This window comes from Marmota flaviventris (genome assembly GCF_047511675.1).
Source record: "Marmota flaviventris isolate mMarFla1 chromosome 5 unlocalized genomic scaffold, mMarFla1.hap1 SUPER_5_unloc_1, whole genome shotgun sequence".
Taxonomy (NCBI): Eukaryota; Metazoa; Chordata; class Mammalia; order Rodentia; family Sciuridae; genus Marmota; species Marmota flaviventris.
In genome coordinates this window covers 1,098,979-1,123,407 of record NW_027287679.1, presented here as the reverse complement: position 1 = coordinate 1,123,407, position 24,429 = coordinate 1,098,979, and the positions used below count along the sequence as shown (strand labels likewise).

The 24,429-nt window shown below is 37.1% G+C and overlaps 1 pseudogene; it reads right to left on the bottom strand.

Annotated features, from left to right (window-relative positions):
- Positions 1-2,315: 2,315 nt before the first annotated feature.
- Positions 2,316-3,254, bottom strand: LOC139703626 (olfactory receptor 2L13-like; annotated as a pseudogene).
- Positions 3,255-24,429: the final 21,175 nt, after the last annotated feature.

Below are 24,429 nucleotides of genomic sequence, written 5' to 3'. Positions count from 1 at the left end.
TGTACATTGTGTATATATATACATATACATTGTGTGTGTGTATATATATATATATATATATATATATATATATACACACACACACACATATATAATGATTTTCTTTCTCTTTGATTGCTTTCTTCTTTACCCATTTACTAGGTAACCATGGTTTGATGTAGGTGGGGTAAAATTATTGGTGGGATTGAGTTGTAATAATGTAAACTTATTTCTTTGTTCCAAACTTTTTTTGGCTTTTGCTCCTCTTACTGCACTGTCTTCACTCTATTCCCCCAGTAATAACTAATTTTTTCTGTTTTTTCTCTGCCTCTCTTTTAATATTTTATTACTCTAAGTTATTTTTTCTTCCTTTTTAACAGCCATTATCTGCTTCCTATCTCTACCCCTCCTCTGTACACTTTTCACAAATTCCAAACTTTCTTTTGCCTTCCTACACTATCTTCTTTGCAATTAACAAACTATAATTCCAGTATCTGAAAAAATTATATAGTTTATGTAATTCCTACCCCATACATGTTGTTGGCATTATTAATACATTGGATGATGTGGTAGATTCCTGCTGTTGAATGTCTGATCTAGTTCACAGTTTCCTATTGCTAGTGATGATGTTAAATGCTGACCTCACCATTCCTACATAGGTGGCAATTTGGGTTATAGATGTCATAGTAGACACAAAACATTTATTCTAATGAACACTTTTTTGTGTCATCTCTAGCTGAGTTTCATACACAGTCATTCCTCCTACAGATGGGCACAGAGCTGTGATCAGCTTTCTGAAGGACTTATTCTGGCTCTATGGAATCTATTACCTAAAGCTTCCTGATAAAAGTGACCTGCACCTGGTTTATTCTGAAAGGTCAGGACCCTCATGATATCTCAGGTAGAGAAGAGAAGAAGTCATTCCAAATTCTGCAAAGCACAATAAAGAGTGGTGAAGACCTTAGAGGAAGGCATTTTTTGTGTATGTGTTAAATCTATCTTTATTAGTTCATTTCATTTAGAGGCTTCAAAGTCCAATCAGATTTCTTAGAAAACTTCCTGCAAAATCAACTTTAGGAGGCTCTATTATAAAATCCCCACCATGTGTGCACCTGGCAGATAGTCAGACAATGTTTAATAACATCAGACTCACTTTGTAATGGTCTTTATTCAAGAATCACTTTGATTCAAGGGAGGAGTTTGTAGGGAGAACATCTGTGCTTCAGTGAATGCTGCATGACCTGGGCTCTGCAGGACTCTCTCCCTTGGTCCCCAACTCCTACCCTAGGATCCGGTGTGCTCTTGAGTAGATCTTCAAATCTCTGTGATTCAGTTACTCACAGACCTGGGTGTGAGGCCACGTATTATGATCCCAGCGCTTGTTCTATGGCATGCTCCTTGATTGGATGCTGCAAGGACAATTGGCCAGAAATTGCATTGGTGGCTGTGTGTAATCTGCTTAGCTACCGCCGGAGTATATAGACATGGTAACTGCTTCTTGCTTGATCTCTGGTGGTTTTGATTCATGACTCCAAAGCCACACTCTCCTCTACCCTGTTACATGCAAATAATTTGTCAAAGAATTCATAAAAGAGAACAGTATTATTTCGTCCCCATGAAAGAAAGAACATTTTTCCATATTATATTGCAAGGAGAATAATTAGAGCTGTAATAATGGTGAATTCTAGGAACCACTTCAACTTATTTATTTCTGCAAGTATTAAAACTAACTTTTACAAGAAAAACAAATGGCTATTTTTAAGAGTTTGGAGTACAATTGTTTATCCCAAGAACAGGGAACAGAGAACAACAAGGCACATTAGGTCCTAAAGGAGAGGACTGAAGTTACCAAAAGGTACTAACTTTAGTTGACACTGGCCACATGTGACATTGGGACACTTGATATTTGAAAAGTTCAAGTTGCTATGGTTTATATAATTGACACAACGCTGAGCAAAATTAGAATAAAATTATATATACAAGCACAGTAATAATTCATGTAAGATATGTATAAATGATAAATATCAATAAGAGTACCAATATTGTATTATTATTACTCTATGAAACAAGATACTATATATAATATAGTATAATGTGAAATTAATTAATTGATATTATTCATATTAATTGTAACATTTTAACCAAATATATAATAATTATTATAGTTATATATAGTAATCAATATATCATCTAATGAATTTTAACTGATGAATATCTCAGTAGAAATCTAGTTATATGTGTGGATCATATTATACATCTAAAGGTCAGCATTGCTCTAGAGATTTACAGTCTGCAAAAAAAATAAAAGCAATGCAGAGAAGCAGGGATAGCCATTCTCATTTTTTCCTGGAGGAGAGCATCCCCCACACTCTCCTCATGGCCCCCAGCACCTCCTTGTTCCTCAGGCTGTAGACAATGGGATTGAGCATGGGGGTTAGGGTGGTGTAGAAGACAGCCAGGTTCTTATCTTCTGTTGGTGAGCGGACATTCTTGGGACGGAGATAAGTGTAGACAAAAGGAGCATAGTAAAATGTCACCACGGTTAAATGTGTGGAGCACGTGGTGAAGGCCTTTCTTCTCCCCTCTTTTGAGCGCATGTGGAAGACAGCAAAAAGGATCCGTCCATAGGAGGCCGTGATGCCAAGGAAAGGAAGGAGGAGAAACAGGCCTGTACTTAAAAACCGAATATACTCAAAGATCCAGGTGTCCATACATACCAGAGGCATCATGGATGGGACCTCACAGAAGAAATGATTGATGGCCCTAGACCTGCAGTAAGGAAGATGAAGGGTATAGGTGGTATATGCCAGAGAGTGAATGGACCCCAGTATCCAGGTTCCTATGATCATCTTCAAACACTTTCTTTTACTCATGTGGACAGGATAGTGGTGGGGGTGGCAGATGGCCACAAAGCGGTCATAGGCCATGGAGGCCAGGAGTAAGCCTTCAGAACAGGCAATGGTTATAAAGAAGAACATTTGCACACCACAGCCCAGGAAAGAGATGCTCCTCTGGCCAGAGAGGAAGTTGTATGCCATCTTAGGGACAATGGAGGAGATGTACATCAGGTCCATGAGGGAGAGCTGGCTGAGGAGAAAGTACATGGGGGTGTGGAGCCGTGGGTCCAAGAAGATGAGGGCAGTTATTCCGGAGTTCCCCACCAAGGCAAGAACAAATGCAAATATAATAAGGAACAAAAGAAGAAGGCCAGTTTGGTTTGGGGGTAATAGCCCCAACTACATAAAATCCTTTGAAGTTTGGTTCCATTTCTCCATGGAAACACACTCCTTTAATTTCTTTGAAATATAAACAAAATAAGAACTTAACCTGAAATGAAACAGAAAAGGAAAAGAAAAAGGAATCATCTTTATTAGTGTTTGTAAAGAAGGGATTAATTTTTCTCCAACAGTGTAGCTTTTGTTGAATTGATTTTGAGACCTAAACTCAATGTCCCAGTCCCAGTTCTCTCAGGTAACCAATTCAGCAAGTCATAGACAGATGTATATCTTATGTTTTAAGATATAAACTCGAGTACCACTTGTGTCAAACCCAGTGAGGTAGCTGGAGCCTTCCTGCCTGATGACTACTAACAGGAGTTTCCTAGGACTATGCACCAGGCTCAGCCCTGGAGGAAGCCAGGATCCTGCTTTCCCAGCTCCCCAACTCAGCACTCAGGTTCACCACAGACATGGCCTGTGGGGCGCAGAAGTGCCCTGTGTGCTTGAGTCTGCATCCTCAGTGACCTCGCCTCCTCCACACCTTTAGTGCCTGCTCTCCCCTCCCCACTGGCACTGCTGCAGCTGAGTAAGCCAGGGTCTTCTCCCAGAGCTGTGCTGCTTATCTCCTAAACAGAAGCTGCTCTGCTGGTCCTAGAAGTGGGCCACCATCCAAAAATTCTTGTAGGTAAACTTGTTGTGTGTCCTGTGAGATTCACCCTAATTTAAATGTGTTCTGGATAGTGGCTCTTCCCTGAGGACATTCTATTGTTGATGCCCTACAAACTCTAAAACAAACAAAGTAAGTCATGCATGATTTTATTCTTCATATAAGCAAATAACAAATGACAATAGTGACAAATCAAATAACATGCAAAGTAGTTTTCACCCTGATTTTTTTATTTCCTCTTTTAGTTATACATGCAGAGTTTAATTTGACTCATTTATACAAACATGGAGTGTATCTTCTTCTCTCCAGGATCCCAGTCTTGTGGTTGTACATGAGGTGGGGTCTCACTGTGGTGTATTCTGATGTGAACATAGCAGCCTTAGGTCAGATTCATTCCACGTCTTTCCCATTCCCTTCCCCTCCCTTCTCTTGGCTCACCATTGTGTAACCACTGATCTTTTATCCTTCCCCTGTCCTCTTGTTGTGTGTTAGCACCCATGTATCAGAGACAACATTCGACTTCTGGTTTGGGGGGATTGCCCTTATTTCACTTAGCATGATAGACTCCAGTTCCATCCATTTACTGGCAAAACTCACCCTGTTTTTCAAAGCAGCAGTTAAAACTATCATGGTAATAGACATGTAGCATAGGTATAGATAAAGGAGAAACACATTTGCATATATTCTTTTTTCTATAGGAATCTTTCAATGCCCTAATTTTGTTAATTATTCTTTATATTACATAATTTATTATAATGTATCCATAGCACAAATTCTATAAATTCAGGCATTTGTGTCCTCATTTGACAAATATATACAATAGACTTCATTGATGTGAATGATAACATTTTTAAATTAAGTTATGTTGCATATCAGACTATGAGCCTGTGTGCCTACATTGTATTTTTAAGCATTTAGTCATCCATTGGAAGATGTCTTACTCTGTACAGAACAATTTGTTCAATTAAATTTGTATTAGTCTTGATCTCCTTTAGAGATCATGCCTAATTACATGTTTGAGATGAGGTAAGAGCACATGGATCTTGGGCTGTTGGTTTTATCTCCCTGTACTGTAGTTTAGTTCTTACCCAGTACAGGCAGGAGGGTGGATCTTATGCTGAGCTGTGCAAGTAGGAAGCATGTGAGCAGTGGTTCCTTAGGAATTATAGCTAACATGTTTGTAATTCTCATCTTCAGAGTTAATCATTAAAGTAAAAGGTGTTAATCATTTAGAGTGAAAATCAAAGTTAGATAAAATGAGCAATATTCCCTTCCTAAATAATATTGTCTTCATTTTTGTGCCCATGCCTTTACTTGGGAATTTATAACTGTAATTTCACTCTAAATAACCTCTCTTTTATCCTGAGTCATCCCAGTCCAGGAAATTAGTTTTTCTATCATTCATTCTCCCATATATGGAGAAATTATGATTTATATTTACAGTCTATGTTTTTTACTTCTTTATTTATCTAGTCTTGATATGAGATTATCAACTTCATATCTTTGTGTTTTTCCATCTTACAGAAATACTAATGCCACATTATGTCCAGGTATTAATTGTATAATCAATTTGCATTATTAATTTTCCAAAGGAAAGAAAAGCTATTAAGAGTTTGTTGTCATTATTTATATTTAGTAACTTTAAATCAATTGTCACAACATATAACTCTGGTAAAAATGAATAAAAATGTGGAAGAGAGTTTATCATAAAAATGGAAGAGCTTTTTGATGCCTATCTAATTGAGACACACTGAGAATTAAATATGCATGGTCAGGAACCCAAAAGGAGCACAGAATCACAAGGCAACTGGGGAGGTAGGATAGTCGGCTTCTCTGCTTCTAACTACACTAGGAAAAAATTTCATGACCTCACAGAGAAGATGAACACAATATCCCCATCAAGGTGACACATGGTCCTTCGAATTATGCAATGATTGATGGCAGTGCTCCTGGCTCTAGTGGTTAAAATACACAAGATTCCACAGTCTGGAGCTCATATTTAGTGAGTGTCACAGACAACAGAGCAGCAGCTCAGACACATGCTGTGGGCTGTGTGGACATTAGTAACAGCAAGAACCATAGAGCAGGAAGGAAGGACAGAGGGACAGCTGGGAAGCAGCACTGAGCACCACTCCAAGGAGGTGCTGCAGGGGCCCTCAGGCTCTGGACCACTCTGCACAGACTGAGGAGCAGGACCAGTCCTGGGGGAGCCTGCCTGGGTCATCAGGGCAGCAGCAGAGACAAGAGGGCTCTGGAAGTTTCAGACTTCAGGAAAATTGTGAAGGGAGGGATGAGGACTCAGACTCTGTTCTGGACCAGATGAGAGGCTAGTGGGTGTGACATGGGGTCAGGTCTCCTTCTGGAGCTCACACAGGAGGATCTGGTTGAGCAGAGAGATAAGAGGGGGTAATCCATGGGAGAGACTGGGCAGTGGGCAATGAGGGCAGCTGATGCTACCCTGGGTTTATCAAAGGAACCCAAACATGCCAAGGACCCCTGAGGCCTGGGCACATCAGCACAGCTGGGTGCTGCCAAAGGACAGGGTGGGACCCATTGAATCCTCTGTCTCTGCCACCTGGTTCAGGGGCTATTGCATAGTAGGCTCTCAGCAGAGAACTAAATATGACTTTCTGAAATAAATTAGTATGAATGTTCAAACTAATGATATGTGAGTTTATATTATTTTTACATCATTGTATAGTATATGTGCACTGAATATTAGGGCATGAGGGCCTTCTGTGGTACTTTCTCCACTCCTTTGTTTAGTCCAGGTTTCATTTTGGATGAAGAAAGGTGCCAGCATCTCTGGCAGTACCAAGCCCTGATCACACAACGGGCTGTAAGTTTATGTCTTCCGTGGTCCAGTTATTTAATAAGGAGACATATGTTTACATTTAGATTCTCATCAGAAGAGAGTTCAGAGTACCATCAAAAAGATGATAGTGATTGCTACATTGTGATCTTTTTTACTAAATTAAAAACTTGCATACTTCAGATAATGGATGAGATTATTTACTTCCCATTCATCTGTAATTGAAGTGTCAGGATCTGGGAGTTAGACATGAGGGTCTAATTCCATGGATGACCAGCAACTTTCTTTATTGGGTATTGCACCTTATTTCATGTGCCAGAATTTCTTGAAACCCCACTCTCTTGGTTACACTAAAACCTGGGGAATATTGCTTCTGTGACTACAAGGGTGTCAGAATGATGGTCTCCCTTTGTCATTTTACTGGGCATACTGCTCAAATACTTAGAGTTGAAAGAAATATCCTTCACTTGAAAGAACCCAACACATATCACTGCAGCAAGTGTAGGTGGCTGAGTTCATTTTGCAAAAGTTACAAAAAAGCAATAATAATTAATACAATGAGACTTAATGTTCTTGAAAAAGAGGTACAGACAATCAGCCCATGACCAATAAGCCAATTGTTTGTCTGAGCCTCAGCTAACTCACTCCCAACAACCACAGCTGAGATCTGGGATGATGCAATTATCTGAACACTGTGTTTAGCACAGAGTAGGTCTCACTCCCTTTTCTTCTCCTTGAAATGGGAAAGACTCAGAAATTCAGACTTTAAGACCCAGTGAAATGAAGATCACACTCCCAGAGAGCATCACATTCTGGAATTTCAACAGGTTCACACTAATTGATTTTACATTTAAACTGACTCCTGTGTTTTACAATTTGTTATGGCATGGCCTATTCTTTGTGCAAAATAAATGTTTCCTTATGATAAGAAAACCTGGTCTCCAAAATATCTTCTTAGTTAAAGCTAACCCAAATCAACTTAGTATTTTGACTTACATCATCTGAAATCTGGGAATGGGTTTTGAGAGAAGTAGTTGTTTTTTGCAACAGTTTTTATTTACAACATTTCCACCCAATAGTCCATTGAGTTCTTTAAAATATTTAAACCCCAAGCTGTGCTCACACTCTGCCAGGCTAAGCAACTTAGTGCTCAGTCTGAGCAGGTGGCCCGGATCTCACCCAGCTCTCCTGATGTGAGGAGCCAAAGGCACCAGGAGGGAGTTCTCAGAACACACTCAGTGCCCAGCGCTCCCACCTCTAGTATTCTCTTATGCTGAACTCTCAGAGCTCCTCACCTTGAGAGCTGCTTCCTTATTGCTTTGCTCAGTCATCTCCCTCTGCTCTTCCCTTGTTCCAGTAAAACAGACTCAAACATGCCACGCTTACTTCTGGAGAGTGGGACAGAAGGATGAACTGCTGCCTCTGATGCACAGAACCTTCCTCCTTCAAGCCTTACATGTCCTTCTTTCTCTAATGGATCCCCAGGGTCCAAGCCCATGGGAGAGAAAACTTGGTCATTTCACCTGACTTTGCTAGCTTAAAGTGAACTTGGTTGAAGTATGGAATAAATCAGCCAACCCACTGAGCTGCCGCTCTCTCCTGCTGCCCAGAATTAGTCTCAAGAGGGATGAGCTCAGTCATTCCAGAACAGGATGAGGAGCTGTAGGGGTGTTAGGTCATGTCTACTAAATCCTCCCATTTGGTAAGTTAGGACCTGAGGATCAACAAGAAGCAGTGTTGAACTGGGTGATATCAGCAATAGTAGTGAGAGCAGTTACCTTCTACAGTCTAGTCAGATTCTAAAGCCAGTTTCTGGCTGTGGTGCCTGAGTTAAATTATGATATGACAATAGATAACATATAAATTGATTTTTGAAAATGTTAATGAACTCAACAACTCTCCTGAAGTGAGAAGTTGGTTTCAAGGATTTTTGATAAAATGAGAATTTGGAAGCAGAGTGGAGTCTGTCAGCCATCTCCACCCATGACTAAGTGATCAAACTGGGAAAATCCCTGAACACATTTTTCTCTTGTCAATTTTTTTAATACCATAAATTGAACCCAGGGGTGTGTAAACACTATGCAACATCTGCAGCCCTTTTTCTGTGTTTTGTTTGAGGCAAGTTATTGCTTAGTTGCTCAGACCTTACTAAATTTTAGAGGCTGGCTTTCAATTTGTAATCCAGTTGCCTCCGTCCCCTAAACTGCTGGGGTTAGAGTCACACACCACCACCTCTGGCTGTGGAGGGATGAGATTAATTGGAGAGATATTCTGGGAACCAAGTGGAAGTATGCATGCAGATGTTTGCAAATTACCTGTTGCTTGGGTAGGAATGCATAGACACGAGGATCTCTTAGTACCCGAGCCAAGCACATATTTGTACACCAGGGAAGTGTACATTTTATGTTATCTGCAGTACTTAACTGTGGCCTGTGTCTCATCATATGAAGGGAAACATTGAACCTTTGACTTTCTGTCTTTTCCACTTAGCTCTCCAGTACCATTCATTTACTGGAAAATGCCATAGCTTCATTCCTCTTTTGGCTAAGTAAAACTCCATTGTTTGTGTACAGCACATTTTCTTCATGAATCAGGGTAGTATGGCGATTTTGTCTGCTGAAAAAAATAACGAGGTGTGGGATGGCTGAGTCACATGGTGGATCCAACCCCAGTCTTTTAATGTACTACCATACTGTTTTAAAAGTGGTTGCCTAATTTTACAGTCCCATTAACAATATATGAGTGTATTTATCCCCACATTCTCTCCAGCATTTATTATTAGTTATAATCTTGATAATTGTTTTTCTGACTAAAGTCAAATGAATTCTCAGAGTTGTTTTTATTTGGATTTCCTAGATTCTTATGGATGTGAAATTTTTTATGTATTTGTTCACCATGTGTAGTATGTCTTTTGAGAAGTGTCTGTTCAGTTCTTTTGCTCATTTATCCATTTAGTTATTTGCTTTTTGGTGGTAAGTATTTTGAGTTCTCTACATATTCTGGATGTTAATCAGAAGAACAGCTGATGAATATTTTCTCCCTTTCTTCATAATTTTTCCATGTGCGGAACTTTATAATTTTGATGCTGTCCCTCTGATTGACTCTCGCTTTTATTTCCTGAGCTTTCACATTTATTTTTAAGGAAGTTAATACCTGTGCTGACATTTTGGAATGTTGAGCTTATGTTTTCTTTTAGCAGTTGCAAGGTTTCTACTCTAACTTTTTGTTATTTATTTCACTTTGAGTTGATTTTTGTACAGAGTGAGATATAAGGATCTAATTTCATTCTTTCCTATATGCATATCCAGTTTTCCCAGCCCCATTTCTTAAAGAGGCTGTCTTTTCTCCAACATGATTTTGGCACCTTTGTCAAGTATCAAATGACCATATTCAGGTGAATTGTCTCTGTGTTTTCTATTCTATTCCATTGATCTTCATGTCTGTTTTGAGACCAATACCATGCTGTTTCTGTATACCTCTGTAGCATAATTTAAGATTTGGTATTGTGCACTTCCTGCACCACTGTTTTTGCTCAGGATTGCTTTGCCTACTCTCAGATTTTATTCATCCAGAAAATTTTAGGACTATTTTTTCTAGTTCTGTGAAAAATGCCATTGTTATTTTGTTGAGGGTTCCATTGAATCTGTATAATGCTCTTGGAAGTATGGCCATTTTGATCATATTAATTCTACCTATCCAAGAAGGACAGTCTTTCTATCATCAATATCTTCTTGAATTTCTTTCTTTAGTGATCTGCAGTTTTCATTGCAGAGGTACTTCAGTTTCTTGATTGGACTCATTTTTAAATATTTAATTTTGATGTTATTGTGAATGGGGATAGTTTTCCTGATTTCTTTCTCAGGAAATTCATCATCAAATTATAGGAAGACAATTGTTTATACATTTTATTCTTGTGTCTGGCAACTTTGCTGAATTTATTTACCAGTGTTAGAAGTCTTCTGGTGGACTTTAAAGGGTCTTCTAGATATATGATTATATCATAAGAAATTGAAAATATTAATTTTTAATTTTTCTATTCCAACTTCAATACCCTGAGTTTCCTTGTACTGTCTCAAGTCTCTGGAAATAGTTTCAAAAATTATTTTAAATAGGAGTTTTGAGAGTGGACATTCTTGACATGTTCCTAATTTTAGAGACATTTTTTTCAATTTTTGTTTGTTTGTTTCCATTCAGTGTGATGTTGGCATAGGGTCTGTCATTCATCAGCCTTACACTGTGGAGATAAGTGTATTGTATTCCTTTCACTGTTGAGGTAAGTTTCTTTCATGTTTTCACCAAGAGTGAATGCCGCAGTCTGGCTGGGCACAATTCACTAGCCACTTGTCAAGCAGGAATGAACTTTATTTTTAGCACCCACACCGCACACCACACCACGCGAGCTCTCCAGGAATTCCCCAAGAGCTCAACCATAACCTCAGGCACTTCCACGAGCACTCAACCGGAACTCTACCCGAAAACTCCGCCCACGTGAACTTTCTAGGAATTCCACAAGAGCTCCACTGGAACTCCGGGAACTCCGTGAACTCAACCCTGGCAAAACGCCAGGCGCCATCCCTACTAGGCTGCAGCTCTCAACATCCGGCTGTGGCTTTCAACATCTCCCCCTCTCTGTTTAATTAAACAACAAGCATGTGGCTTAGGGACTCTGCCTGTCTTAGGTTGTCCAATACTGCATATGGTCCTTACCCATCATCGGATGAGCTGAGCTCAAGGCTTCAGCCTCCTGTCTTAGGTTGGTACCATTGCAATTGGATCTTACCCGTCATTGACTACGGGTCCAGCATACAGCCACACCTGTGGATAGCTCTTTGTACCAGTGGGGGGGTGAGGTTCTTTGCCTCACCTCTGTTGGCCCTCAAATTTTAGCTGAATGACCATCACAAGTAGAAGGGAAGAGGATACAAAATGCCATGACATCAAGCCAATTGATGGCTACTTTTGGAAAAATTGTACCACCGATGACACCATCACAAAAATACCCCGGCACTACCACAAGTCGCTGCACCAACAGATAGTTCACAATGCATACAAGGGATACATAATCCAGGCAAGTTCTGCAAGCAGTTCAAAGCAGAGGAATCCATTAATATGTCCATTTCCTCCCAAAGCAAATCGACTTTTTGGTTGAGCATCACTTGTTGAGTTACATTATTCATTGATGCATCAGTTTATACAGTTTGTTGTGATAGCTATTGCAGAAGCTGTAGTTTGGTTTTATCTTTGTCTTCACCGGCACTGGGATGAAGATAGGAATTCTGGCAATGATGGCTAAAGAAAAAATTATGTAACATTCCAGCAGGCACTAAAAGAAAGCAATTTTCTGAACAATTTATATTATCCTGAACAGAATCATTATATAATGAAAAGGAAAGGTTAAAGTAAACAAACAGATCTGTTAACCTCCTTTTTTGTTCACATATTAAAACAATCCTCAACAGCTGTTTACCCAATTTAAATTAAACCATTTAAATCACGTGAATAAGAAAAAAAATATTTGGATCCATTTTTTCATGAGCACTCGTCATATATGATATATGGACATACACACATACAGACATACAAAACAAAACACAAGTGTGCACACATAATATAATACATACAACACATAACATAATAGTAAAGGCCTTGTGATGTTTTACAGGTGAAATCTCCATTGCAATGTTTAAAACTCCATAGTCAAAAAATAGAACTGATCAGCAAAACATTGACCTAGGTTTGTATGAGCTCAAAAAACAAAATAGAAATTCATGATGTGGTAAAGGGCAATAATAAAATAGATATTGAAAAAAGCATCCTGGTCTCATTAGCCCCCAGGTGTGGGAGAACCACTGTCACAGATGTAAGGATAGCCAAATTGGAGTTCTGGATATCAGCTGTTACGGATTTGAGCCGAATCATCTTCTTTTTGGTCTGTAGAAATCGCTTTAGTTAATCTCTCTGGAATCCAAATTGGCTGCTGTTGTCCCTGTGGAAACACAGAAACAGACCCCCGACTCCAGACAATCGATGGGTCAGGACATTTCCTTTGTCCTGTTAGAATATCCTTCCAAAGTACCTTGGGCTTATGTACATTTTTTGGACACATATGCCTTTCTGCAGCACTAAGCCCTGATGAATCCAAATTTAAAAAGTTTAGAGTAAAAAGGGTTATTTTAAGTTTATCTTTGGGGGATATATATACCCCTTCACAATTCCCTCATTTTGCTTTAATAAGTACATTTTAATAGTTTGATGAGCTCTTTCAACTGTGAGTTGTCCCTGTGGATTTATGAGATTCCTATTATATGAGTAATGCCAAATGATGAGCAAAATTGTTTAAAAGAGGTAGAAGTATAACCAGTGTCATTATCTGTTTTTAACTGTTTTGGAACTCCCACAGTGGCAAAATTTTGTAAGCAGTGAACTATAATATTTTTAGTTTTTTCTCCAGCATGAAGGGAGCCCATCAAAAATCCAGAAGAAGTATCAACTGTAACATGCAAATATTTTAATTTTCCAAATTCTGAAAAGTGTGTGACGTCCATCTGCCAAATATGGTTAGGTATCAGTCCTCTAGGATTGACTCCAAGATTAACTTGTGGTAAAAAGGTCACAGAATTTTGACATTGTTTTATTATTTGTCTAGCTTGTTCCTTAGTTATTTTAAAAAGCTTTTGTAAAGTATTAGCATTGACATGGAACCTTTTATGAAAATTTGTAGCTTCTTCTAGTGTAGAGAAAATATATATGTCATGTGTAGTTTTATCTGCTAAATCATTGCCCAAACTAAGGGCTCCAAGCAATCTGTATGTGCCCTGATATGTCCTATAAAGAATGGATCTTTTCTGTCCCAGATTAGACTTTGTATAGTGGAAAACAAAGAGAAAACAGTAGAGGAAGGGGAAATCCTACCAGTATCTTCAAGGGATACTATAGCATTAACTATATACTGACTATTGGAAAATGAATACAGAATCTTTAAACATCACAAAAGCTTGTAATACTGCATTAAGCTCTACCTTTTAAGCTGATTGTTTGGGTACTAAAAATGTAAAAGTTTGATCAGGGGTAACTACTGCTGCTGTACCATTATTTGACCCTTCAGTGAATATATTTGGAGCATTCATGATAGGTGTTTTTCTTGTCATTTTTGGAAAAACTACAGAATGTGATGACCAAAAAGACATCAAAGGATTAAATGGTAAGTGGTTATCAAATGAAACATTAGATTTGCCCATGATTATTGCCCAAGTATTTAACTCATTAGCTAACTCATCAATTTGATCCATAGTATATGGAGTAATAATTTTATTGGGAGAAATTCCAAACACTCCCTTTGCTACTTTTATTCCTTTCAGTATCAATTGTCCTACAGCCTCAGGATACCTAGTAAGAATAGTGTTAGGAGAATAACATAAATGTATCCATAATAATGGACCTTCTTGCCAAAATACTCCTGTAGAAATATTTTTTGTTGGTAGTACAATAAATAATAAAGGCAAACATATCAATTCTATCCAAATGCATATTTTCCATATATGTTTCAATGATTTTTAATGTCTTTCTTGCTTCAGGCATTAACATGCGGGGTGAATTTGGATCTGATGGACCTTTTAGGATATCAAATAAAGGTCTCAAATCTCCTGTTGGTATGCCTAGATAAGGTCTTATCCAATTTATGTCTCCTAATAACCTTTGAAAGTCGTTAAGTGATTTAAGTTGATCTACTCAAATTTGAAATTTTGGTGGACGGATCATGGTTGAGGATAATAGAACTCCTAAATAATTAATTGGAAAATTTAATTGTACTTTATCTATTGCTATCTCTAGATTATAATTTTTTAATAAGTTTGTAGGTGTGGCATAACATTCTAGCAATGTGTTTTTATCTTTGTGGGCTAATAATACATTATCCATACAGTGAAATATTTGTATTTCAGGATTTTGATTTCTAAGTGGCTGGATTACTTTGTTAACATAAATTTGACACATAGTTGGGCTGTTAGCCATCCCTTCAGGGAGTACTTTCCATTCATATCTCTGATCAGGACCTTCATGATTCAGTGCAGGGACAGTAAATGCAAAATGTGGACTATCCTCAGGATGAATTGGAATTGAAAAAAAAAAAAAAACAATCTTTAATATCTATAGCTAAAACATACCAGGTTTTTGGCAAAGCAGACAGTTGGGTAATCCCCAATTGAGCAGGTCCCATAATAACCATCTCATTATTAATGGCTCTTAAATCTTGCAATAATCTCCATTTACCAGATTTCTTTTTGATGACAAAAAATGTGAGTATTATGGGAAGATACAGAAGGTTGTATATGTCCCTCCACTAATTGTTGTTTGACCAGATCATGGACTGCTTGTATCTTTTCTTATGTCAGGGGCCACTGAGGAACCCATACTGGTCTTTCTGATTTCCAATTAATTTTTATTGTCTCAGTGACCCCTACTGAAAATCCAACCCATGTCTATCTATTTCTTGATCTATTTGTATTGGTGCCAATATACTTTGTCCTTTTTCTTCCAATCCTTTTACTTTCCTAAAACCTTGTCTAGCCATAATAGTGGGCACATTTGAATTGATGTTATTTGTTAATGTCAGTTCTAATTGATCTGGGACATCTCATCCCCATAAATTTATAGGAAGATGATCCAATACATATGGCTGTATAGTTCCCTTACATCCTTCAGGATCCTTCCAATCTAATGCCATCACACTTCTATGGGGATTAGTCACCACTCCTAGGCCTCGAAGCATTTGAGTGGCTTGTTGTAACTGCCAATGTTTTGGCCATTCTTGATGACAGATGATGCTAAGGTCTGCACCTGTATCCAGTAGCCCATTAAATTCATATTCTTAAATATTTAGTTTTAGCATAGGGCAAGCATCTAAATTTAAAGAAAGCATAGCCCAATCTACACCTGTGGAGCCTAATCCCCTGGAACCTCTTTCTACAGTATGACTGGAAAATTTATCATGTAGGCTGGGTATTATTAATAACTGTGCTATTCTATCTCCTGGTGAAATTAATAAATACCCCTTGGAGAACTGGCTATAATTTTTATTTCACCTTCATAATCGGGAACAATTACCCCAGGACTTATCATAAGTCCTTTTAGAGTAGAAGAACTGTGTCCCAATAATAAGCCTACTGTTCCTTGGGGAAGAGGCTCTTTTACCCCTGTGGGAATGATTTGAACTCCCATCTCTGGAGTTAATACTGCTCTGGTGGAGGCACAGATGTCCAATCCTGCGCTCCCTCTGGTTTGTCTAGTGAGGGATCTAATTTATAATGTGTCCTGGGCACTACCCTGATGGTGTTGCTGGGTTCCTCCAGTGCCCCGTATATTTGTGGTCGTGGGCCCGGGAGCATTGAGCCCTCCTGTCCGTTTTTTTTTGGCAATGGATCCTGACATGCCTTTCTCCATGATATTGTGGGTAAACACCTGGTCCTTGTCTGTTTTTTGACAACGGAGTACCCTGTATGGTGGTTTGAGAACAGCATTCATTAGCCCAATGTCTCCCTCTACGGCATCGTGGGCAAAAAGCCGGTATTCTACCCCTTTGATACCTAGTTTTGTTAAACCCTCCTCCTATGGGGCAATTCCTTTTAAAATGTCCTGTTTGTTCACAATTGTAGCATGTTTTTGGCCTGGCATCTAAAGCCTGTTGCACTGCAGCTGCCAAGACTTGCCCTTGTTCTTTAATGTCTCTACATAATTTAATATATGTGTTTAAATCTCCATGTTTCCATGGTCCAATGGCCTCCTTGCACCATCTGTTTGCTTGTTCATAGGCTAGCTGTTTAATTAATGGCATTGCTTGTTCTGTATCCCCCAAAACTCTGGTAGCTGTTTGAATAAGCCTATCTACAAATTCAGGGTAAGGTTCATTAGCTCCTTGTATTACCTTAGATAATTGACCTTGTAAATCTCGATGTCCTTGTAAAGTCTTCCATGCCCTAACCGCATCTGCAGCAATTTGTGAGTATATGGCAGGATCATATGCAATTTGTTGCTGCTGACCCTCATAAGGTCCCTTTCCTAACAACATATCTAGATTTCTCTGAGGATAACCGGCTGCTGCATTTCGCCTAGCCATCTCCGTGCAAAATTCCTCATTGGCAACCTTCTATAACAGGTATTTTCCTCCATTTAGCACAGCTTTACACATACTAGTCCAATCTGCTGGCGTCATGTTCAAGTTGGTAATGGATTCGACCATGCTTACAGCGAAGGGTGCTTGAGGACCATAGGTTGTTACAGCCTCTTTTAGCTGCTTCACTGTTTTGATATCTAAAGCATGGTGAATTCGCTGCCCTCCTGCCTGCTCAAATATTGGGCATGCTAATCTTTGAGGTCCTGTCTCTGCATCCCATCTATCAACTACGGGGGTTGGGGGCCCCCCAGCATATATTGTCTCTATAGATGGAGCTGTTGGTTGGACACTTACGCCCTCTGGTGATAGAAAGTTATTAGTAGAAGCCTCCTGCTGTAATTCTCCCCTGATAGCCCTTCCTCCTCTACACCTTTTTCCTTTGTCTGACTAACTTGAGAGACTTCCTTTTTTACTTGATGTAAGATGTCTTCTTCTAGACTAAGCAAACAAGATTGTATCAATGTCCATAATGGTAATGTGCTAACTGGCAGAGTTCCTGGGCTTTCCTTTTGTATCTTTTTTAAATCCTCACCATGATGGTTCCATTGTGATATATTTAACAACCCCTCTTTAATGAACCATGGGCTACACCTTTGTATCGTCTTAACATATGCCCAAACTGTTCTTAATTTTACTGAGATACCTCCTTCCTCTAGCACTTTACTTAACGCCCTTTCAGTTTGGTTCTTAGTAATTTTTAATTCCATATTTCTGTGACAAAGATACCCCTCACTAAGATAATGCAAAAGAAAACCGAGACAAAATGAAACAAAAATTCATTATATCAGCCTTTCTATCCTCCTGAAATGTCCATCCATCCTTTCTCCCTATCTGTTCCTCAGATGCAAATAGTTTTTCCTCAGATGTGAGCATTTTTTCTTCCGTCTCACCCATCTCCAGGGACTGGCAACTTAAAACAAAAGTGAAACAAAATGAAAGAAGGATCTTAAAATGGCTACCCATCCTCTCGCCCTGCCCTCAGGGGCGAGCAGTTTACCTTATCACTTACCCTCAGTTGTTCCCCGTACAGGCCACCAAATGCCGCAGTCTGGCTGGGCACAATTCACGAGCCACTTGTCAAGCAGGAACGAACTTTATTTTTAGCACCCAGGCCACACGCGGCACCACGCAAGCTCTCCAGGAATTCCCTGAGAGCTCAACCGCAACCTCCGGCACTTCAGCTAGCACTCAACTGAAACTCTACCTGCCAACTCCACCCATGCAAACTTTCTAGGAATTCCGCGAGAGCTCCACCGGAACTCCAGGAACTCCACAAACTCCACCCTGGCAAAACGCCAGGCGCCATCCCAACTCAGCTGTGGCTCTCAACATCTGGCTGTGGTTCCCAACAAGTGAATACTGGGTTTTTTTAAATGCTATTTCTGTATTTATTGAGGTGATCATGTAATACTTGTCTTTAACTCCATTTATATGGTAGATTATATTTATTGAATTGTGTGTTGAATCAAACTTGTATCCCTGGGATAAAAGTTACTTGGTCATGGTGTACTGTCTTCTTAAAGTGGTTAGCATGTAATGTTATGATATTTTACTAAGTTTTTTGCATCTGTTTTTATCAAGTACATTGGTCTGAACTTTTCTTTTCTTGATGTGTCTTTGTCTAGTTTTTGTATCAGGGTAATACTATCTCCATAGAATGAATTTAGGAGTGTTCCCTCTCTTTCTATTCATGGAATAATTTCAGGGGGATTAGTATTATTTCATCTTTAAGGTCTGGTAGAACTAGTGTGAGAATCCATTTGGTCCTACAGTTTTCTTGTTAAAGGGCTTTTAATTTCTGCTTCAATCTCACTGCTTTGTATTTATATATTTAGATTTTCCTGCCTCAATTTGAGTATGTCATAAGGATGTATAAATTTTTTTATATATTTAGGATTTTCTAGCTTATTAGAATATAAGTTTTCAAAATAGTTTCTCATAATTCTCTGGTTATCAGTAGTGTCTGTAGTGATATTTTTTTTTTTTTTAGATTCCTTATTTTTTATTTTATTTCTTTTTGCTGCTGCAGCTGCTTCTTCATCTCTCCTCTTCCTTCATTTTCAACATATAAATATACAATGATTTTATTTGGCTTGGAAAGACTATCTTTCCTGCATTGAATTCCCTTTGCTTTTTTAATATTTCTTTTTTATGTTGGATTTTGATGATTGAGTTTTTTCCCTTTACATTTGGTTAGTTTGGCTAAGAGTTTATCAATGTTAGTTATCCTCTCAAGCAACCACCTCTTTGTTTCATCAAAGTTTTGTATTTTTTTTTAAAAAATATATATTGATTTCATTGATTTTGTTTCTCATTTTAATTATTTCCTGTCTTCTGAATTTGGTGTTCTTGTTGTTGTTTTTTTCTTTTCCCACATCCCTGAGTTGTGATGTCTGAGTATGCATTTGGTGTCTTTCTATGCTTTAAGGTACGAGCACAACATCATGAGTTTTCCTCTTAGCACTGCACTTGTATGCTCCCAGAGATTTTGATAAATTGTACCACTATCATTCTTTATTGCTCAGTGTTTTAAAAATTTATCCCCTGATTTCTTCTACTCATTTATGATTCAAAAGCATATTATTTAATCTTCGAGTCTTAGAGTAATTTATGTTTTTAAAATTATCATTAATTTCTAATTTTATTTCTTTTAAGATGTACATGTATAAATATACCACAATGAATCTCACCATCACGTATATCCACAAGACTGTAGTTTTTAAAACTGTAACTAAATAGCAGAAAGATCAGTGGAGTAGAGGAAAGGGAACGGAGAATAGGAGGAGGGGACAGGATGGGGAAGTACTATTGACCAAATTAGAACAAATTATATTCTTTACTTTTATAATCAAAAAGACATCTATTGTCATGCATATCTAAAAATAACCAAGATAAATAAAAAATTTACTGATAAGCCTTAAGAAAAAAATAAAGTTATGCATAAGTTATTAAATAAAATAATATCAGAACATTTCCAAAATTTAGGAATAAGATCAAAATTCAAATGCAAGATATATTTAGAACTACAAATTGTCAAGATCTAAAAAGATACTCTTCATAATAAAAATGGTTGTGGCTCCATGGTACAGTGCTTGCCTAAAAAGTGTGAGGCATTGGGTTTAATTCTCAGCACTACATATAAATAAAGTAAAGGTCCATTGACAACTAAAAGAAAAACATTTTTAAAATTCCTAATAGATATAATAAGGATATAGTTTTAAAATCACAAGAGAAAAACAGTAGGTCACATTTACAGGCAAGCCAATTACAATTTAAACTGATTTTCCAGCTCAGACTCTAACAACCAAGGGGACTTGGAGAATCTCTGAAAGAAAACAGATGACCAACAGGACTACTATACCAGCAAAATTACCCATCAGACTTGAAGATGAAATAAAACTTTTCCAGGATAAGAAGAAATAACCATGAAGCCTAAACTACAAAATGATATATTGAAATATTTCATGCTAAAGAAATTTTAAAAAAAATAAAATTAAAAACAAATATATATAAATAGGGGTCAATCTTAGTAGAATATTAAATTAAAGAAGAATCAAATATGAATTAACCATTAGAAATAAATCAAACTGGAAAAAATATTTTAAAAACCCTCTAAAATAATATTGAATGGAAATGGAATAAAATTTCCAATCAAAGACATAAATTGGCATAGTGGCTTTACAAACAAGAAACAATTTTTTTTTTATAAAAAGCTCACCTGAAAGGTAAAGACACCCACAGAATGAAGGAGACAATTTGGAAAAGGTATGTCAAGATAATAGAACCAAAAGCAAGCAGACATTTGTACTCGTATATCCCTGATGAACATAGATGCAAAAATTCTCAATAAAATTCTGGCAAATTGCATACAAAAACTTATTAAAAAGAAAATGACTCATGATCAAATAGGTTTCATTCCAGGAATGCAAGGTTGGTTCAACATACAGAAATCAATAAACATAATGCATCACTTCAACAGATTAAAGATAAGAATCATATAAATATTATGATAAATGCAGAAAAAGCATTTGACACAATACAACACCTCTTCTTGTTCAAAACCCTAGAAAAACTGGAAATAGCAGAAACATATTCAATATTGTAAAAGCTATCTACGCTTAGCCCAAGGCCAACATCATTCTAAATGGAGAAAAATTGAAAGCATTCTCTCTAAAAACTGGAACCAGACAGGAATGCCCTCTTTCCCCACTTCTCTTTAACAAAGTCCTTGAAACTCTAGCCAGAGCAAATAGACAGATGAAAGAAGTTAAAGGGATACAAATAGGAAAAGAAGAACTCAAACTATCACTATTTTTCCAATGGCATAATTCTGTATTTAGAAGATTCTAAAAATTCCACCAGAAAATTTCCAGAACTAATAAATAAATTCAACAAAGTAACAGTATATAAAATCAATACTCATTACTCAAATGAATTTCTATACATCAGCAATGAATCCACTGCAAGGTAAATTAGAAAAACTACCTCATTCACAATAACCCCAAAAAAGTAAAATATAATACTTAATCAATCTAACAAAACCAATGAAAGACCTCTACAATGAAAACTACAGAACACTAAATGAAGAATTTTAAGAAGACCTTAGAAGATTGAAAGATCTCCCATGCTCCTAGATAGGCAGAATTAATATTGTAAAAGTGGTCATACTACCAAAAAACACCATACAGGTTTTATACAATTTCCATTAAAATCCCAATGGCATTCTTCATAGAACTAGAAAAAGCAATCATGAAATTCATTTGGAAAAATAAGATACCCAGAATAGCCAAAGCAATGCTTAGCAAGAAGAGTAAAACAGGAGACATCACAATATCAAATCTTAAACTATACAATAGGGCAATAGTAACAAAAAAAAGGCATGGTATTCACACCAAAATAGACATATAGACCAATGGTATAAATAGAAGACAGAGACAAACCCATATAAATATTGTTATCTCACTCTAGACAAAAGCATCAAGAACATACTTTGGAGAAAGCATACTCTATTCAACAAATGGTGTTGGGAAAAGTGGACAGCCATATGTACCAAAATGAAATTGTCTCTCACCCTGCACAAAAGTCAACTCAAAGTGGATCAAAGACTTTGGCACTAGAACAGAGACCCTATGCCAATAGAAGAAAAAGTAGGCCCAAATCTTCATCATGTTAGCTTAGGACCTCACTTCCTTAACAAGACTCCTGAAGTACAAGAAGTAAAATTAAGAACCACTAAATGGGGTGGATTCAAATGATAAAGTTTATATTTAGCAAAGAAAACAATAATGTGAAGAGAGAGCCTACATAATGGGAAAAAAATATTTACCACATACACCTCAGTTAGAGCAATAATCTCTAGAATACATAAAGAACTTAAAAAACTTAACACCAAAAAAACCCCAATCAATAAATATGCTAAGAGACTGAATAGACACTTCACAGAAGAAGAAATACAATTGATCAACAAACATATAGAAAAATGTTCATCTCTAGCAATTAGAGAAATGCAAATCAAAACTAAGCTAAGAGCCAGGACTCATGCCTGTAATCCCAGTGGCCTGGAAGCTGAAACAGGAAAATTATGAGTTCAAAGCCAGCCTCAGAAACAGTGAGGAGCTAAGAAACTCAGTGATACCATGTCTCTAAATAAAATATAAAATAGGATAGGGAATGTGGCTCAGTGGTTGAGTGCCCCTGAGTTCAATCCCCAAAACAAACAAACAAAAAAAACCTACTCTAAGATTTCATCTCACTCCAGTCACAATGGCAATTTTAAAGAAGACAAGCAATAATAAGTGTTGGTGAGGATGTGGGGAGAAAGGTACATTAATACATTGTGGGTGGCACTGCAAATTGGTGCAGCCACTCTGGAAAGCAGTATGGAGATTCCTCAGAAAACTTGGAATGGATCCACTATTTGACCCAGCTATCCCACTCCTTGGTCTATACCCAAAGAACTTGAAATAAGCACTCTACAGTGATGCAGTTCAATTCACAATAGCTAATCTATGGAACAACCTAGATGCCCTTCAGCAGATGAGTGGATAAAGAATATGTGGTACATATACACAATTGAATATCATTCAATCTTAAAGAAAAACAAAATTATGGCATTTTCAGGTAAATGAATGGAATCAGAGAGCATCATGCTAAGTGAAATAAGCCAATCCCAAAAACAAAGACCAAATGTTTTCTCTGATAAATGAATGCTGATATATAGTGAGGGCGGCGGGGAGGGAAGAAAGAAGGAACTTTGCATTGTGCGAGGGGAGTGAAGGGAAGGGTGGGGCAGTGGGGATAGGAAGGAAGGTAGAATGAGACAGACATTATTATCCTATATATGGAGTGACTCTGCAACATGTACAGCCAGAGAAATGAGAAGTTGTGTTCATTTTACAGTGTGTCAAAATGCATTCTACTGTCATCTATAACTAATTGGAAGAAATTAAAAAAAAAAAAAAAATAGAAGGGAGACCATAGAATGAAAGAAGGGAATCAGAGGAAAGGGGAGGTACTGGGGATAAAATTGATCAAATTATACCATTTCATTTTGTGCATGTATGAATATATTATAAAAAATAAAATAATTTTAAAAAACAAAGATTTTAAGCCAAAATTAATCCAAAGATAAACTTGCTCCAACAAAAATTTGCTTTATACTGATTAAGAAAATAACCCAATCAATAAACATGCTAAGAGACTGAATAGACACTTCACAGAAGAAGATTATGATTGTAAATATTTGTAATCCACATGTTGGAGCACTATGTACCTAAAGCACACCCTTTTCAAAATAAAAAAATCTATAAATAGACCACAATAATAAAACACTGGGTGATTTAACACACTTTTAACAATAGATAGGCCATTTTGATGTAAACTAAGTAACAACTCTTCAGAACTAAAAAATACTATTAGTCAAATGGACCTAACATATAACTGTAAAACATTTCATTCATTGAAAAGTGAATTCACTTTCTTCTCCATGGCAAATGGAACCAACTTGAAAATAGATTTTATTATTGAGCATAAATATTTGTAAATAAAAAATAGAAATAATACTTGAATTATACCAGATAATAATGGAATGAAATCTGATGTCAACAAAAAGATAGAAACAGAAACCATTTTAATGTCTGGAGAATAAATAATACAGTTTAGAATGATGAAATAATTATAGAAAAACAGTGGGGAAAAAAGAGAGTGAAATGGAAAATAAAGATGCAATATATATAAACTTCTGGAAAAATATCAAGGAAGTTCTAAGAGGAAAGATTTAAACATTGAGTCCCTATTTAAAAAGCAAGAAGATCCTAAAATAAATAATACAAAGTTAAACCTCAACACCATAAAAAGGAAAGTAAACTAATTGCAAAATTAGTAGAACAGAAAATTTTGAAATTCAGAGTAAAAATTATTGAAATCAAGAATAAAAACAAAAAAGAGCTAATGTAAGAAAGAGTTGCTTCTTTGAAATGATAAAGCAATTTATTAATCTTTAGCGAAACTAACCAAAACAAAGAGATAGAAATCCAAATTTTAAAGAAAAATAGAGATGAAAAAGGAGATTTCACCTCAGAAACTT